Genomic DNA, 19856 nt, shown 5'->3' on the forward strand with positions numbered 1-19856 from the left:
TTTCGAAACGATTTCGTTCCAATCGAATCGATTTCAATTCGATGCGATTTCGCGAGCAGCCTAAAAGCAGGCAACACAAAACTGCATCAGCCATGAATTGCGCATTAGTGAATGTGTGTGAGTGCGAGAGAGTGAGGATTGGATGTTTGGGGAGGAACGGGGTTTCGGTGTGTGAGATACAAAACCACAAACTGCTGTGATGAAATTTCAATTATCGTCACTCAGTTGCGCCATGTGCGGGTGTGTGTTTGTATGTGTGCATGTGCATGTGCGTGTGTGTGTGTGCGTGCACGTGTGTGTGTATGAGTGTGTTTGGCACACCTGCTGCTGTCGCATTGCAAGCAAGCAAAAGCTCGTTAGTGCCTCGCTTCGCCTAGGGGCATGCACAGCATTTGTTGCACACAGACATACTCACACAGATGTGCATGGCTTGTGGCTACCACACATAAACACCCGCACACACATAGAGGGAGAGATAGAGAGAGAAGATACTTCTAGATCAGCTTGCCTTAACTTTACTTTTGTCTGCAACTGCTGTGCGCTTTTCTGCAACCCTTCACTGGACGCCGAGTGGGAATTTAGTTTGAGTACGTGGCAAGCCCATTATCATGATGATGATGATGATGATGATGGTGGTGGTGGTGGTGGTGGTGTTGGTGGTGGCGTTTTGCTACCTGAGTGATTTTCTAAAGCCAGCTACAGCCACTGAGCGACAGGCGGCCGCATATTCAAATAGATGCACGTCTAGCCAACAGCCAACAGCCAACAGCCAAGCAGCCAACCAGTCAACAGGCAACTGGCAACTGGCAACTGGCAGCAGCTTCCTGGTGCTCCATCTGGCCAGCATGTGCTGACGCTTTGTTTGTTTCTGACTGTAAAGCCCCGCTCTGGCCCACTCCCCATTCTCGGCTGCCCCTGCACATCTACTTACTGCCCATTCGTTAGCTTCTATTTAACATGCAGTTATCGTTTGTTATCGCCAGCAGCCACAGCTCAGCCAGCCAGATGACATGCACATGTTGTCAACGGCAATAACAGCAGCTTCTGCTCTGAAGGAAACGAAGCGCAGCTCAAAGGAGGCAGTGGGTTCGAATACCCTCTGCCAAAAGTAAGTGGGTATATGCATTATTATTGTTTCTAGAATTTTAATTTATTCAACGCCATACAAATATTTAGTTTTATTCTAACTTATTTTTATATTCATTCACGAGTTGAAAGAACTCCTAGTGCTGTTTTCCAAAGCAACTCACCTGTGTCAAATCACAGGAAAAGTAAGCTGATCACCCAACCATGGCACTCAATTTGAAAACACAATAATTTTAGAAGCAGAAACTTGGCAGCATCATATTATATTATATTATTATTAGTATTTCGATATTTCGATTTATAATCTCCGACAGCGACAATCTGAAGTCTATGACGTTGTTAATTACCAACAATGATATATGCAAATATGGAAAAACAGGAAACTCCAAAGTTCTTGAGTTGTTCAGCCCGGCTGCGCTGACTCCTCTTGAGATTGAATGCAATCGAGGAAAATTATATATTGGTTATATAAATTAGACATTCAAAATTTCGAGATAAGCAACAATTTGTTTTATTCGTATATTATATATTTTTATATATTCTGAATTCCAATTTGGCTGCGTCCAGATTCCAGACAGTACCAAGTTAGTGCTAGGTAGCAGCAGCGTCGGCCTTGGGCCTATGTCTTGCTTTGGGGCTGATTGCGCAAATTGCATTAACATTAAAAACCTGGAAGTTTAACGAGAATTTTAATTAAAATGCCAGCAACTAGCGCACAATATGCGATGTCTGGCAAAGAAACGGCATTTGGCGGCACCTCGACTGTGTCTGACATAAAAATATTCATCATAAGTAGCAGCCAGCCACCAGCAGCAGCAGCAGAAGGAGCAGGAGCGGCAGGAGGAGCAGCACTAACAACAGCCGCCAGCTGCTCACTGAGTCGCTGTCGCTGTCGAAGCTGGCAGCGACGCGGGCAGCAATTCTGCCATTTCAATCGACATCTGTTACTGATTTCAAAGAAACTTTTGTTGACAACACAAACAAATGCCAAACACAGAAGCAGCTGAGTTAGAGAGAGAGAGAGAGAGAGAGAGAGAGAGAGAGAGAGAGAGAGAGAGAGAGAGAGATAGAGAGCGAGAGGGAGAGACAGTATGTTGTCGCCTGGGGCCAATGGGACTAGGTACAAACGTTTGACGCTTGCCTGCGCACGACTCCAGCAGCAGCGCCAACTTCGGGCCTCACGTGTCCCGGGCCCCTTTACGGCCCACCATGGCCCACAAAAGTGCCGCACAGCTGACGCTAACGTTATCAGCCAGCAAGTGGCTTGGTCTCCATCTCTCTCTCCCTTTCTCTCTCACTGTCCCTTTCGGGCTCTCCATTGTGTGCGTGTTTTTGTTTTTGCCGGCAAGAAACAAAGTTGACTGAGGTTGCCTGCATTTGAAGGCTGTGCAGCAGCAGCAGCAGTGAATAACATGTGCGTGCCCCGTATGGCTGCGAGAGAATGTGTGGGTTTTTGGCGGTGGCATTGTCGATAATAACGATTTGACTGGGCGCAAGGAGGCGGAGCCGGAGGCGGTGGCGGAAGCGAGGCTCATATATGGGCGCAATTCCTGTTGCCGTTCCCATTCTAGTTCCCCTTCCCGTTCCCGTTCCTGTTGCCCTAACCAGCCTTTGAGCACGTAACATGTGTCAATTACAGGCACACACATACATAATCAAACTAACTGTTCACACATACAAAGACTGCTCTCGCTCACCTTCTATAACTCAAAAAGCTGCCAAAAAGTGTGCGCACATTTTTTATACGCGCCGCCTGAAAGTATGCACATATATTTTTATATGTTTGCTGCCGGCTTCTGACAGCTACGCCCCGACGCCGACTGCGCAGCAGCTGCTGCGCATGAAACGACTGCACCGCGGCATCTGCTGGCGACCGGCTTTATGTTAATTTATTTTGACATTGGAATTTTCTGTGCGCCAAATTATTCCCATTCACCTTTGTGTTTTGGCCACGTTTAATTAAAAAACAAGTAAGAACGTTGCAGTCGGGCGATACCAATTGCAGAATACTCATTCACAGCCCAAACACTTTTTATACCCTGAACCCATCTTCAATGGGAAATCAGGGTATAATGGTTTTGTTGAAATGTATGTAACAGGCAGAAGGAGGCGTGGCAGACCCCACAAAGTATATATGTTCTTGATCAGGGCGACGAGCTGAGTCGATTTGGCCCTGTCCGTCTGTCTGTCTGTCTGTCCGTCCGTCCTAGAAAATTAAAATTTTTTTTTAATATCCGTAATTACATTAAAAATCGATAACTCATCCCGATCTTTTTTGATCGATAAAAAACCTTATCGAAAACCAGTTATAAAATTATATCTTCTACATTTTTAAGATATCATCAGTGAACGTCATATCTTACCGGACCATCAGTTTGGCTTTAGAGAAGGACACGGAACTGTGGAGCAGGTTCACCGGTTGACGAGGCACATCCTTCAGGCATTTGATGACATGGAATACTGCAACGCAGTTTTTGTCGATATGCAGCAAGCATTTGATAGGGTCTGGCATACAGGGCTTCTCAGCAAAATCAAAAACCTCTTCCCAGCACCTTACTTCGGGATTCTACGATCGTATCTGGAGGGTCGGCAATTTATTGTCAGAGTACGGAACACATACTCGACTCCTTGCCAAATGAGAGCTGGAGTTCCTCAGGGCAGCGTAATAGGGCCGCTGCTTTACTCCATTTACACGGCCGACCTACCCTCCCCTAGCGTGCGCCACATGGAGAATCCTGGCAAAGCCCTTCTCGCTACTTACGCAGACGATATAGCGGTGCTCTACAGCTCAAAATGTCCCACTGAGGCTGCGAATGGAGTGGAGAGCTACCTAAACACACTAGTAGCATGGTACAAAAGATGGAACATGAAGATCAACCCACGCAAGACCACCAACACTTGCTTCACCCTAAAAACCTTCATCAGTCACACCCCGCCTATACGTTTAGATGGCGAAACACTTGATCAACCTTCGCAGGCAAAGTACCTTGGCATCACCCTTGACAAGCGTCTAACATTTGGTCCTCATCTTAAGGCAGTGGCTAGGAGATGTGGACAACGCATGCAACAACTGCGGTGGCTGCTCAACAGACGCAGCACCATGTCACTCAGAGCTAAGAGAGCGGTTTATGTCCACGGTGTAGCCCCAATTTGGCTCTACGGTGTGCAGATTTGGGGAATATGCGCAAAATCAAACTATAAACGCATACAGGTCCTGCAAAATCGTGTATTGCGGCAAATTACAAACTGCCCATGGTATGTGCGCGGCTCAACTCTACATCGAGATCTGAAACTGTTTACTGTGGAGGAACAGATTGGGAGACACACTAGCCGATATAGTGACAGACTGGCTAGACACCGGAGCAGACTAGCGAGAAGATTGCTTCCTGCGAGACCACTAAGGCGATTAAAACGCTTGGGTTTTGCCAAAAATATTAGATAAGTTTAGTTTATTTGTAAGTCCTCCTGAATACATCAGAAGGTTAGGTTCTGTATAAATAATCTAATTGTGTTGTTAAGGTACTAAACTTGCATTGTACAGATTCAGCGCTTAAAATATATATACAAACAAAAAAAAAAAAAAAACATTTTTAAGATCTAAGATCGTACGTCCACAAAGTTATTAAACAATTAAGTTTTCATAGTAAGCGCACACTGCAGCCCATGCGTGCTTATGCGTGTTTATGCTTGTGTGTGTATGTGTTTGTGTATGTGCGTGTATGTGTTTGTGTGTGTGTGTGTGTATGTATGCCTGTGTGTGCGTGCGTGCGTGTGTCTTATTGAAGTAGTTATTACTCCAAGGGTTCAGGATCTCGTGTTCGAGCAGTCTCGACTAGAGCTTTCTTACTTGTTTTTATACCCTGAACCCATTGAAAATGGGAAATCAGGGTATAATGGTTTTGTGAAAAAGTATGTAACGGGCAGAAGGAGGCGTGGCAGACCCCACAAAGTATATATATTCTTGATCAGCGCGACCAGCTGAGTCGATATAGCCCTGTCCGTCTGTCCGTCCGTCCGTCCGTCCGTCCGTCCGTCCGTCCGTCCGTCCGTCCGTCCGTCCGTCCGTCCGTCCGTATGAGTGCGTCGATCTCAGAAGTTACAAGAGCTAGAGAGCTGAAATTTGGCATGCATACTCGTGAGTACCATACGCAGTACGAGTTTGTTTTATTTTTTCGATAAATTGTCCGATAACTTTTTTATCGAGAATAATCGAAAAATTGATTTTTTTTTTCAGCCTAATTTGAACATTTTTAGACCTGGAGTCTTCAAATTTGCGTTGTATATAAAGTTAATCGATACAAAGATTTTGTAATTTACAAATTTTGGATACCACGCCCCCTTTCCCCCCAATTTGTAAAAAACGCATTTCAAATACTAGAGACTTGTGCTTTGGAATGTACACACATATTTACCATATGATTACGCTCTGAAAGTTTCATTAAGATCGTATGTCTACAAAAGAAATTATTCAACAAATAAATTCTCATAATATTGCCCACACTGCAGCGCAGCCCAAGCGCAGTCGCTGCTTACTGCGCAGTTAGCAGAGCGCAGGCTTATGCGTGCGTGTGGATACCTATGTATGTATGTGTGCATAAAAGAAGTGCAGAATGATTAGAATATCAGCTTGGAGGGTTCAGGGTATCTCCTAGTCGAGCAGTCTCGACTGGAGCTTTCTTACTTGTTTAATTAAATCTCTTACACCTTTAGAGCTAGAGCTTCCAAATTCTAAATGTAGACTTATATGTATTTTATATAATTTCGATTTTTGTTGTAATTTACCCCCCTTACAATTTACCCTTATATCCACCCCCTCACCATCACCTTTTTAAAAGGCGTATTTCAAGTAATAGAGGATGGTACATACATTTCAACATTATGATTCTGTTCTGAAAGTTTCATTAAGATTGTACGTCTAGAAATTAAATTATTCATTTAATAAATTCTTTTAATGCTGCCCACACTGCAGCGCAGCCCAAGCGCATTCGCTGCTTATTGCGCAGTTAGCAGATCGCGTTCTAATACGTTCGTTTGTATGTATGTGTGCCGAAAAGAAGTGCAGAGTAATTAGAATATCAGATTAGAGGGTTCAGGGTATCTCCTAGTCGAGCAGTCTCGACTAGAGCCTTCTTCAATGGGAAATCAGGGTATAATGGTTTTGTTGAAATGTATGTAACAGGGAGAAGGAGGCGTGGCAGACCCCACAAAGTATATATATTCTTGATCAGGGTGTCGAGCTGAGTTGATATAGCCCTGTCCGTCCGTATGAGTGCGTCGATCTCAGAAGTTATAAGAGCTAGAAAGCTGAAATTTGGCATGCATACTCGTGTATACCATACGCAGTACGAGTTTCCTTAATTTCTTTGATACATCGACCGATAACTTTTTTATCGAGAATAATCGAAAAATGGATTTTGTTTTTTTAGCCTAATTTGAACATTTTTAGACCTGGAGTCTTCAAATATGAAGTATATAAAGTTAATCGATACAAGGATTTTGTAATTTAGAGATTTTGGATACCACGCCCCCTTCTCCACCAATTTAAAACAAGTAAGAAAGCTCCAGTCGAGACTGCTCGAATAGGAGATACCCTAAACCCTCCAAGCTGATATTCATTCATTCATTCTGCACTTCTTTTATGCACACATACATACACATGCATCCACACGCACGCATAAGCCTGCGCTCTGCTAACTGCGCAGTAAGCAGCGACTGCGCTTGGGCTGCGCTGCAGTGTGGGCAATATTATGAGAATTTATTTGTTGAATAACTTCTTTTGTAGACATACGATCTTAATGAAACTTTCAGAGCGTAATCATATGGTAAATATGTATGCACATTCCAAAGCCCAAGTCTCTAGTACTTGAAATGCGTTTTTTACAAATTGGGGGAGAAGGGGGCGTGGTATCCAAAATCTGTAAATTACAAAATCTTTGTATCGATTACCTTTATATACAACGCAAATTTGAAGACTCCATCTCTAAAAATGTTCAAATTAGGCTAAAAAAAACAAAATCAATTTTTCGATTATTCTCGATAAAAAAGTTATCGGACGAATTATCGAAAAAATAAAGCAAACTCGTACTGCGTATGGTACTCACGAGTATGCATGCCAAATTTCAGCTCTCTAGCTCTTATAACTTCTGAGATCGACGCACTCATACGGACGGACGGACGGACGGACGGACGGACGGACGGACAGACGGACAGGGCTATATCGACTCAGCTCGTCGCGCTGATCAAGAATATATATACTTTGTGGGGTCTGCCACGCCTCCTTCTGCCCGTTACATACTTTTTCACAAAACCATTATACCCTGATTTCCCATTTTCAATGGGTTCAGGGTATAAAAAACGCATTTCAAGTACTAGAGACTTGGGCATTGGAATGTACTCACATATTCACCATTTAATTACGCTCTGAAATTAAATCTTAATTTCATTAAGATCGTATGTCTACAAAAGAAATTATTCAAAAATTCAGTACTGCCGTCTCAACCACAAGCCGGAAAGCTGGGCAAGGGATAGAGTATTAAATAGTCTGTCCTACGAATACGGTACTTTAACTTACGCCTTTCAGATCTACTGCAGTGCCCTCAAACCTAGGGCAGTAATAGAATGGGATCTTAAAAGTTGTACTCTCTGGGACTCTCTGTGGTTTCTGGGATATCCGTTGTTTGCGCCCGAGCAGAACTCAGCGTACAACTTAAAAGGATCAGTATGCCTTTTCATTTCAACTGAGACAAGCACTAATCTATTCCAGGTTCGTTCGACAACTGGCCCACGCTGGTAACAAAATCGGAATAAATACGAAATATATTTACCTTTTCATCGCTTAACTGATAAGCATTTATTTACTTTTTTTTATAGCCACTTCACGCATGACAACATAATACACCTAAAAACAAGTAAGAAGGCTCCAGTCGAGACTGCTCGACTAGGAGATACCCTGAACCCTCCAAGCTGATATTCTAATCATTCTGGACTTCTTTTATGCACACATACAGACTCATGCATCCACGCGCACGCATAAGCCCGCGCTCTGCTAACTGCGCAGTAAGCAGCGACTGCACTTGGGCTGCGCTGCAGTGTGGGCAATATTATGAGAATTTATTTGTTGAATAATTTCTTTTGTAGACACACGATCTTAATGAAACTTTCAAAGTGTAATCATATAATGAATATGTGTGTACATTTCAAAGCACAAGTCTCTAGTACCTGAAATGCGTTTTTTACAAATTGGGGGAGAAGGGGGCGTGGTATCCGAAATCTGTAAATTGCAAAATCTTTGTATCGATTAGTTTTATACACAACGCAAATTTGAAGACTCCAGGTCTAAAAATGTTCAAATTAAAATGAAAAAACAAATTCAAATTTTCGATTATTCTCGATAAAAAAGTTATCGGATGAGTTATCGAAAAAATAAAGCAAACTCGTACTGCGTATGGTATACACGAGTATGCATGACAAATTTCAGCTCTCTAGCTCCTATAACTTCTGAGATCGACGCACTCATACGGACGGACGGACGGACGGACGGATGGACGGACAGGGCTATATCGACTGAGCTCGTCACGCTGATCAAGAATATATATACATTGTGGGGTCTGCCACGCCTCCTTCTGCCCGTTACATACTTTTTCACAAAACCATTGTACCCTGATTTTCCATTTTCAATGTGTTCAGGGTGTAAAAATATTCATTTCAATTCTTAACTATAGGACATTAGAAGCTAGTTACCTCTCATAGTACATTTGTTTCGCTACAGACGTAGGCATTCTGGGGACATATACAAGGGGATCTAAGAGCTAGAGACTTGAAATTTTTTTCCTAGGTCCGTGTATAGCACGCGCATGTCGAGTTTTGCATTAAATATCGATAAACTGCCACGTTATTTTGTTATCGATTAAAAACATTATCTAAAACCAGTAGCAAATTTATATCTCATACATCTTTAAAGCTAGAGTCTCCAAATTTTAAATGTATACTTATATGCAATTTATACAATTTCGGTTTTTGTCGAAATTCTCCCCCAACCACTAATTCACCCCCTCACCATCACATTTCTAAAAGGCGTATTTCAAATACTAGAGACTTGTGCTTTGAAATAAATATACATTTGAACATAATGATTATGTTCTGAAAGTTTTATTAAAATAGTACGTCTAGAAATTAAATTATTCAACAAATAAATTCTTATAATGTTGTCCACACTGCATGTGCGCGCGTGTGTATGAGTGCCGAAAAGAAGTGCACAGTGATTAGAATATCAGATTGGAGAGTTCAGGATATCTCCTAGTCGAGCAGTCTCGACTAGAGTCTTAAGTGTTTCTTGAAGCCATACGAGGTACTCCAGTAATTCCCTTGTGAGCGTATTGTCTAATAATGTTGCCCATTTAGCCGCGCCGGCTAACTTTCGTTAGCGGTCAACTTATGTTGATCATCATAAAAGAAGATCGATGAATTAGGTCCCTTGGTTGCGTTCGGTTCAGCCTACTAGGAGTTTGGTTCCTAGTGAGCAGGTTTGATAGACGATTTCTGTGCCGCTTCAAACTGTCATCGTACCAACTCGAGTACTGTATACTTTCATTAAAGACCGTGGCCAGTTTCAGTTGCCGGTCCAATGTGGTGTTTCTTGTATAACAGCCAGTCAGCAATCTCATGATTTTTCTCTTCACCCCAAATTTGGCAGAGGTGTTCGCTGTACACATTTCAGCCATTTAATATGACCAGCCTGCGACAAGTTCATGATACTAATGGATATGCAAGCATTTGCCAAAGCACAAGTCTCTAGTATTTGAAATACGCCTTTTACAAAGGTGATGGTGAGGGGGTGAATATAGGGGTGTAGGGTAAAATTAACAAAAACCGAAACTGTATAAAATGCATATAAGTATATATATATAATTTGGAGACTCTAGCCTTAAAGATTTAGAAGATACACATTTATAACTGATTTTCGGTACGGTTTTTATACCCTGAACCCATTGAAAATGGGAAATCAGGGTATAATGGTTTTGTGAAAAAGTATGTAACGGCCAGAAGGAGGCGTGGCAGACCCCACAAAGTATATATATTCTTGATCAGCGCGACGAGCTGAGTCGATATAGCCCTGTCCGTCTGTCCGTCCGTCCGTCCGTCCGTCCGTCCGTCCGTCCGTCCGTATGAGTGCGTCGATCTCAGAAGTTATAAGAGCTAGAGAGCTGAAATTTGGCATGCATACTCGTGTGTACCATACGCAGTACGAGTTTGTTTTATTTTTTCGATAAATTGTCCGATAACTTTTTTATCGAGAATAATCGAAAAATGGATTTTGTTTTTGCAGCCTAATTTGAACATTTTTAGACCTGGAGTGTTCAAATTTGTGTTGTATATAAAGTTAATAGATACAAAGATTTTGTAATTTACAGATTTTGGATACCACGCCCCCTTCTCCCCCAATTTGTAAAAAACGCATTTCAAGTACTAGAGACTTGTGCTTTGGAATGTACACACATTTTAACCATATGATTACACTCTGAAAGTTTCATTAAGATCATATGTTTACAAAAGAAATTATTCGACAAATAAATTCTCATAATATTGCCCACACTGCAGCGCAGCCCAAGCGCAGTCGCTGCTTACTGCGCAGTTAGCAGAGCGCAGCCTTATGCGTGCGTGTGGATGCATCTGTATGTATGTGTGCATAAAAGAAGTGCAGAATGATTAGAATATCAGCTTAGAGGGTTCAGGGTATCTCCTAGTCGAGAAGTCTCGACTAGAGTCTTCTTACTTGTTTATCAATATCAATAAACAAGTAAGAAGGCTCCAGTCGAGACTGCTCGTCTGGGAGATACCCTGAACCCTCCAAACTGATATTTTACTCATTCTGCACTTCTTTTATGCACACATGCATACACACGCAGCCACACGCACGTATAGCACGCGCTCTGCTGACAACGCAGCTAGCCGCGACTGCGCTTGGGTTGCGCTGCAGTGTGGGCAATATGAGAATTTATTTGTTGAATAATTTTTTTGTAGACATACGATCTTAATGAAACTTTCAGAGCGTAATCATATGGTGAATATGGTGAATATGTGTGTACATTTCAAAGCACAAGTCTCTAGTACTTGAAATGCGTTTTTTACAAATTGGGGGAGAAGGGGGCGTGGTATCCAAAATCTGTAAGTTACAAAATCTTTGTATCGATTAACTTTATATACAACGCAAATTTAAAGACTCCAGGTCTGAAAGTGTTCAAATTAGGCTAAAAAACAAAATCAATTTTTCGATTATTCTCGATAAAAAAGTTATCGGTCGATGTATCAAAGAAATAAAGGAAACTCGTACTGCGTATGGTATACACGAGTATGCATGACAAATTTCAGCTTTCTAGCTCTTATGACTTCTGAGATCGACGCACTCATATGGACGGACGGACGGACAGGGCTATATCGACTTACATACTTTTAACAAAACCATTATACCCTGATTTCCCATCGAAAATGGGACAACACAAAGAGACCGGAAAATCCCAATGATATGCTTTTCATAGGTATTGCGCCAGGCTGCAACAAAGCAGACCATAAGAATATCAATCACCTGGATGGACAACGGATCAAGATTAAACAAGTAAGAAGACTCTAGTCGAGACTGCTCGACTAGGAGATTTGCCATGCCCCTAAGGGCGTAGACTGATAATTATACCCTGAACCCATTTTCAATGGGAAAGCAGGGTATAATGGTTTTGTTAAAGGTATGTAACAGGCAGAAGGAGGCGTGGCAGACCCTACAAAGTATATATGTTCTTGATCAGGACGACGAGCTGCGTCGATTTGGCCCTGTCCGTCCGTCCGTCCGTATGTATGAACGCGTCGATCTCAGAAGATATAAGAGTTAGAGACCTGAAATTTCTTTTGCTTTTTATATCGATATCCCGATATGATAATAAAATATCGGGATATCGATATAAAAAGCAAAAGAAATTTCAGGTACGGACGGAAAAACCAGAAACCTTATCGAAAGCTAGTTATTTAATTATATCCCCTACACCTTTCCAAATTTTAAAAGTAGACTTATATGTATTCTATATATTTTCGGTTTTAATCAAAATTTACCCCCAACCATTATATCAACCCCCTCACCATCACTTTCGTAAAAGGCACATTTCAAACACTAGAGACGTGTGCTTTGGAGACTTTATAGAATCATAAAACTAGCTGACATGTACAATTTTAGCGCTCTAGCTGTAAAACTCTTGGAGATACAGTTCTATCCAATTTGCCACTGTTATCAGCTGTACTGTTCTTCAGTGGCGTTGTCACTGTGTCAATTTGTCGCTCTGTCAGTCAGTTGTACTGTTCTTCAGTGGCTTTGTCACTCTCTCATTTCGTCGCTCTGTCAGTCAGTTGTACTGTTCTTCAGAAGCTTTGTCACTCTGTCAGTTGGTCACTCTGACAATTTGTCGCTCTGTCAGTCAGTTGTTCTGTTTTTCAGTGGCTATTTCACTCTGACAATTTGTCGCTCTGTCAATCAGTTGTACTGTTCTTCAGGGGCTTTGTCACTCTGTCATTTGGTCACTCTGTCAATTTGTCGTTCTGTCAGTCAGATGTACTGTTCTTCAGTGGCTTTGTCACTATGACATTTTGTCACTCTGTCAATTTGTCGCTCTGTCAGTCAGATTTACTGTTCTTCAGTGGCTATTTCACTCTGTCATTTCGTCGCTCTGTCAGTCAGTTGTATTGTTTTTCAGTGGCTTTGTCACTCTGTCAATTTGTCGCTCTGTCAGTCAGTTGTACTGTTCTTCAGTGGCTTTGTCACTCTGTCAATTTGTCGCTCTGTCAGTAAGTTTTACTGTTCTTCAGTGGCTATTTCACTCTGTCATTTCATCGCTCTGTCAGTCAGTTGTACTGTTCTTCAGTGGCTATTTCACTCCATCACTCTGACAATTTGTCGGTCTGTCAGTCAGTTGTTCTGTTCTTCAGTGGCTATTTCACTCTGACAATTTGTCGCTCTGTCAGTCAGTTGTACTGTTCTTCAGTGGCTATTTCACTCTGTCAATTTGTCGCTCTGTCAGTCAGTTGTACTGTTCTTCAGGGGCTTCGTCACTCTGACATTTTGTCACTCTGTCAATTTGTCGCTCTGTCAGTAACTTTTACTGTTCTTCAGTGGCTATTTCACTCTGTCATTTCGTCAATATGTCAGTCAGTTCTACTGTTCGTCAGTGACTCTGTCACTTTGTCACTCTGTCATTTCGTCGCTCAGTCAGTCGTCCGAATATTCAGTGGCTATTTCACTCTGTCATTTCGTCGCTCTGTCAGTCAGTTGTACTGTTCTTCAGTGGCTTTGTCACTTTGTTATTTCGTCGCTCTGTCAGTAAGTTGTACTGTTCTTCAGTGGCTATTTCACTCTGTCATTTCGTCAATATGTCAGTCAGTTCTACTGTTCGTCAGTGACTCTGTCACTTTGTCACTCTGTCATTTCGTCGCTCAGTCAGTCGTCCGAATATTCAGTGGCTATTTCACTCTGTCATTTCGTCGCTCTGTCAGTCAGTTGTACTGTTCTTCAGTGGCTTTGTCACTCTGTCATTTCGTCGCTCTGTCAGTCAGCTGTACTGTTCTTCAGAAGCTTTGTCACTCTGTCAGTTGGTCACTCTGCCAATTTGTCGCTCTGTCAGTCAGTTGTTCTGTTCTTCAGTGGCTATTTCACTCTGACAATTTGTCGCTCTGTCAGTCAGTTGTACTGTTCTTCAGGGGCTTTGTCACTCTTTCAGTTGGTCACTCTGACAATTTGTCGCTCTGTCAGTAAGTTGTTCTGTTCTTCAGTGGCTATTTCACTCTGACAATTTGTCGCTCTGTCAGTCAGATGTACTGTTCTTCAGTGGCTATTTCACTCTGACAATTTGTCGCTCTGTCAGTCAGTTGTACTGTTCTTCAGGGGCTTTGTCACTCTGACATTTTGTCACTCTGTCAATTTGTCGCTCTGTCAGTCAGATTTACTGTTCTTCAGTGGCTATTTCACTCTGTCATTTCGTCGCTCTGTCAGTCAGTTGTATTGTTTTTCAGTGGCTTTGTCACTCTGTCAATTTGTCGCTCTGTCAGTCAGTTGTACTGTTCTTCAGTGGCTTTGTCACTCTGTCATTTCGTCGCTCTGTCAGTCAGTTGTACTGTTCTTCAGTGGCGATTTCACTCTGTCATTTCGTCGCTCTGTCAGTCAGTTGTACTATCACTCTGAAGGGCTTTGTCACTCTGACATTTTGTCACTCTGTCAATTTGTCGCTCTGTCAGTCAGTTTTACTATTCTTCAGTGGCTTTGTCACTCAGTCAATTTGTCGCTCTGTCAGTCAGATTTACTGTTCGTCAGTGGCTTTGTCACTCTGTCATTTCGTCGCTCTCTCAGTTAGTTGTACTGTTCTTCAGTGGCGATTTCACTCTGTCATTTCGTCGGTCTGTCAGTCAGTTGTACTGTTCTTCACTGGCTATTTCACTCTGTCAATTTGTCGCTCTGTCAGTCAGTTGCACTGTTCTTCAGTGGCTTTGTCACTCTGTCAATTTGTCGCTCTGTCAGTCAGATTTACTGTTCTTCAGTGGCTATTTCACTCTGTCAATTTGTCGCTCTGTCAGTCAGTTGTACTGTTCTTCAGGGGATTTGTCACTCAGTCAATTTGTCGCTCTGTCAGTCAGATTTACTGTTCTTCAGTGGCTTTGTCACTCAGTCAATTTGTCGCTCTGTCAGTCAGTTTTACTATTCTTCAGTGGCTTTGTCACTCAGTCAATTTGTCGCTCTGTCAGTCAGTTGTACTGTTCTTCAGTGGCTATTTCACTCCATCATTTCGCCGCTCTGTCAGTCAGTTGTACTGTTCTTCAGTGGCTACTTCACTCTGTCATTTCGTCAATATGTCAGTCAGTTCTACTGTTCGTCAGTGACTCTGTCACTTTGTCACTCTGTCATTTCGTCGCTCAGTCAGTCGTCCTAATATTCAGTGGCTATTTCACTCTGTCATTTCGTCGCTCTGTCAGTCAGTTGTACTGTTCTTCAGTGGCTTTGTCACTCTCTCATTTCGTCGCTCTGTCAGTCAGTTGTACTGTTCTTCAGGGGCTTTGTCACTCTGTCATTTGGTCACTCTGACAATTTGTCGCTCTGTCAGTCAGTTGTTCTGTTTTTCAGTGGCTATTTCACTCTGACAATTTGTCGCTCTGTCAATCAGTTGTACTGTTCTTCAGGGGCTTTGTCACTCTGACATTTTGTCACTCTGCCAATTTGTCGCTCTGTCAGTCAGTTGTTCTGTTCTTCAGTGGCTATTTCACTCTGACAATTTGTCGCTCTGTCAGTCAGTTGTACTGTTCTTCAGGGGCTATTTCACTCTGACAATTTGTCGCTCTGTCAGTCAGTTGTACTGTTCTTCAGGGGCTTTGTCACTCTTTCAGTTGGTCACTCTGACAATTTGTCGCTCTGTCAGTCAGTTGTTCTGTTCTTCAGTGGCTATTTCACTCTGACAATTTGTCGCTCTGTCAGTCAGTTGTACTGTTCTTCAGGGGCTTTGTCACTCTTTCAGTTGGTCACTCTGACAATTTGTCGCTCTGTCAGTAAGTTGTTCTGTTCTTCAGTGGCTATTTCACTCTGACAATTTGTCGCTCTGTCAGTCAGTTGTACTGTTCTTCAGGGGCTTTGTCACTCTTTCAGTTGGTCACTCTGACAATTTGTCGCTCTGTCAGTAAGTTGTTCTGTTCTTCAGTGGCTATTTCACTCTGACAATTTGTCGCTCTGTCAGTCAGTTGTACTGTTCTTCAGTGGCTACTTCACTCTGTCATTTCGTCAATATGTCAGTCAGTTCTACTGTTCGTCAGTGACTCTGTCACTTTGTCACTCTGTCATTTCGTCGCTCAGTCAGTCGTCCTAATATTCAGTGGCTATTTCACTCTGTCATTTCGTCGCTCTGTCAGTAAGTTGTTCTGTTCTTCAGTGGCTTTGTCACTCTGTCATTTCGTCGCTCTATCAGTCAGTTGTACTGTTCTTCAGTGGCGATTTCACTCTGTCATTTCGTCGCTCTGTCAGTCAGTTGTACTATCACTCTGAAGGGCTTTGTCACTCTGACATTTTGTTACTCTGTCAATTTGTCGCTCTGTCAGTCAGTTGCACTGTTCTTCTGTGGCTTTGTCACTCTGTCAATTTGTCGCTCTGTCAGTCAGATTTACTGTTCGTCGGTGGCTATTTCACTCTGACAATTTGTCGCTCTGTCAGTCAGTTGTTCTGTTCTTCAGTGGCTATTTCACTCTGACAATTTGTCGCTCTGTCAGTCAGTTGTACTGTTCTTCAGTGGCTATTTCACTCTGTCAATTTGTCGCTCTGCCAGTCAGTTGTACTGTTCTTCAGGGGCTTTGTCACTCTGTCATTTGGTCACTCTGACAATTTGTCGCTCTGTCAGTCAGTTGTTCTGTTTTTCAGTGGCTATTTCACTCTGACAATTTGTCGCTCTGTCAGTCAGTTGTACTGTTCTTCAGTGGCGATTTCACTCTGTCATTTCGTCGCTCTGTCAGTCAGTTGTACTATCACTCTGAAGGGCTTTGTCACTCTGACATTTTGTTACTCTGTCAATTTGTCGCTCTGTCAGTCAGTTGCACTGTTCTTCTGTGGCTTTGTCACTCTGTCAATTTGTCGCTCTGTCAGTCAGATTTACTGTTCGTCGGTGGCTATTTCACTCTGACAATTTGTCGCTCTGTCAGTCAGTTGTTCTGTTTTTCAGTGGCTATTTCACTCTGACAATTTGTCGCTCTGTCAGTCAGTTGTACTGTTCTTCAGTGGCTTTGTCACTCAGTCAACTTGTCGCTCTGTCAGTCAGTTTTACTATTCTTCAGTGGCTTTGTCACTCAGTCAATTTGTCGCTCTGTCAGACAGATTTACTGTTCTTCAGTGGCTTTGTCACTCTGTCATTTCGTCGCTCTGTCAGTTAGTTGTACTGTTCTTCAGTGGCGATTTCACTCTGTCATTTCGTCGCTCTGTCAGTCAGTTGTACTGTTCTTCACTGGCTATTTCACTCCATCATTTCGTCGCTCTGTCAGTCAGTTGTACTGTTCTTCAGTGGCGATTTCACTCTATCATCTCGTCGCTCTGTCAGTCAGATGTACTATCACTCTGAAGGGCTTTGTCACTCTGTCATTTGGTCACTCTGACAATTTGTCGTTCTGTCAGTCAGTTGTACCGTTATTCAGGGGCTTTGTCACTCTGTCAGTTCGTCGCTCCGTCAGTAAGTTGTACTGTTCTTCAGTGGCTATTTCACTTCACTGCTCGACTAGGAGATTTGACACGCCCCTAAGGGCGTAGACTGATAATTATACCCTGAACCCATTTTCAATGGGAAATCAGGGTATAATGGTTTTGTTAAAGGTATGTAACAGGCAGAAGGAGGCGTGGCAGACCCCACAAAGTATATATATTCTTGATCAGCGCGACGAGCTGAGTCGATATAGCCCTGTCCGTCTGTCTGTCCGTCCGTCCGTCCGTCTGTATGTATGAACGCGTCGATCTCAGAAGATATAAGAGTTAGAGACCTAAATTTTTTTTCTTTTTAAATCGATATCCCGATATTTTATTATCGATCAAAAACCTTATCGAAAGCTAGTTATTTAATTATATCTCCTACACCTTTAAAGCAAGAGCTTTCAATCTTTCATTTCGTCGCTCTGTCAGTCAGTTGTGCCGTCCTTCAGTGGCTTTGTCACTCTGACATTTTGTCACTCTGTCAGTAAGTTGTACTGTTCTTCAGTGGCTTTGTCACTCAGTCATTTCGTCGCTCTGTCAGTCAGTCGTCCTTTTGTTCAGTGGCTTTGTCACTTTGTCACTCTGTCATTTCGTCGCTCTGTCAGTCAGTTGTACTGTTCGTCAGTGACTCTGTCATTTCGTCGCTCTGTCAGTCAGTCGACCTTTTGTTCAGTGGCTCACTCTGTCATTTCGTCGCTCTTTGAGTCAGCTATACTGTTGTTCAATGGCTCTGTCACTCTGTCATTTCGTCGCTCTGTCAGTCAGTTGTACTGTTGTTAAGTGGCTCTGTCACTCTGTCATTTCGCCACTATGTCAGTCAGTTGTATTGATGTTCAGTGGCTCTGTCACTCTGTCACTTTGTCGCTCTGTCAGTCAGTTGTACTGTTGTTCAGTGGCTCTGTCACTCTGTCATTTCGTCACTATGTCAGTCAGTTGTACTGTTCGTCACTGACTCTGTCACTTTGTCACTCTGTCATTTCGTCACTATGTCAGTCAGTTCTACTGTTGTTCAGTGGCTCTGTCACTCTGTCATTTCGTCGCTCTGTCAGTCAGTTGTATTGATCTTCAGTGAGTCTGTCATTCTATCATTCTGCCATTCTGTCCCTCATTCACTTTGTCGCTCTGTCAGTCAGTTGTACTGTTGTTAAGTGGCTCTGTCACTCTGTCATTTCGTCACTATGTCAGTCAGTTCTACTGTTGTTCAGTGGCTCTGTCACTCTGTCATTTCGTCGCTCTGTCAGTCAGTTGTATTGATCTTCAGTGAGTCTGTCATTCTATCATTCTGCCATTCTGTCCCTCATTCACTTTGTCGCTCTGTCAGTCAGTTGTACTGTTGTTAAGTGGCTCTGTCACTCTGTCATTTCGTCACTATGTCAGTCAGTTGTACTGTTGTTCAGTGGCTCTGTCACTCTGTCATTTCGCCACTATGTCAGTCAGTTGTATTGATGTTCAGTGGCTCTGTCACTCTGTCACTTTGTCGCTCTGTCAGTCAGTTGTACTGTTATTCATTGGCTCTGTCACTCTGTCATTTCGTCGCTCTGTCAGTCCGTCGACCTTTTGTTCAGTGGCTCACTCTGTCATTTCGTCGCTCTTTGAGTCAGCTATACTGTTGTTCAATGGCTCTGTCACTCTGTCATTTCGTCGCTCTGTCAGTCAGTTGTACTGTTCGTCAGTGACTCTGTCACTTTGTCATTTCGTCACTATGTCAGTCAGTTGTACTGTTCGTCAGTGACTCTGTCACTTTGTCACTCTGTCATTTCGTCACTATGTCAGTCAGTTCTACTGTTGTTCAGTGGCTCTGTCACTCTGTCATTTCGTCGCTCTGTCAGTCAGTTGTATTGATCTTCAGTGAGTCTGTCATTCTATCATTCTGCCATTCTGTCCCTCATTCACTTTGTCGCTCTGTCAGTCAGTTGTACTGTTGTTAAGTGGCTCTGTCACTCTGTCATTTCGTCACTATGTCAGTCAGTTGTACTGCTCGTCAGTGACTCTGTCACTTTGTCACTCTGTCATTTCGTCACTCTGTCAGTCAGTTGTATTGATGTTCAGTGGCTCTGTCATTCTGTCATTTCGCCACTATGTCAGTCAGTTGTATTGATGTTCAGTGGCTCTGTCACTCTGTCACTTTGTCGCTCTGTCAGTCAGTCGACCTGTTGTTCAGTGGCTCCGTCACTCTGTCATTTCGTCGCTCTGTCAGTCAGTTGTACTGTTGTTCAGTGGCCCTGTCACTCTGTCATTTCGCCACTATGTCAGTCAGTTGTATTGATGTTCAGTGGCTCTGTCACTCTGTCACTTTGTCGCTCTGTCAGTCAGTCGACCTGTTGTTCAGTGGCTCCGTCACTCTGTCATTTCGTCGCTCTGTCAGTCAGTTGTACTGTTGTTCAGTGGCCCTGTCACTCTGTCATTTCGCCACTATGTCAGTCAGTTGTATTGATGTTCAGTGGCTCTGTCACTCTGTCACTTTGTCGCTCTGTCAGTCAGTTGTACTGTTTTTCATTGGCTCTGTCATTCTGTCATTTCGTCGCACTGTCAG

The sequence above is a fragment of the Drosophila arizonae genome, chromosome 5 (genome assembly GCF_054131065.1).
Source record: "Drosophila arizonae isolate 15081-1271.41 chromosome 5, UAZ_ARI_1.0, whole genome shotgun sequence".
Lineage (NCBI taxonomy): Eukaryota > Metazoa > Arthropoda > Insecta > Diptera > Drosophilidae > Drosophila > Drosophila arizonae.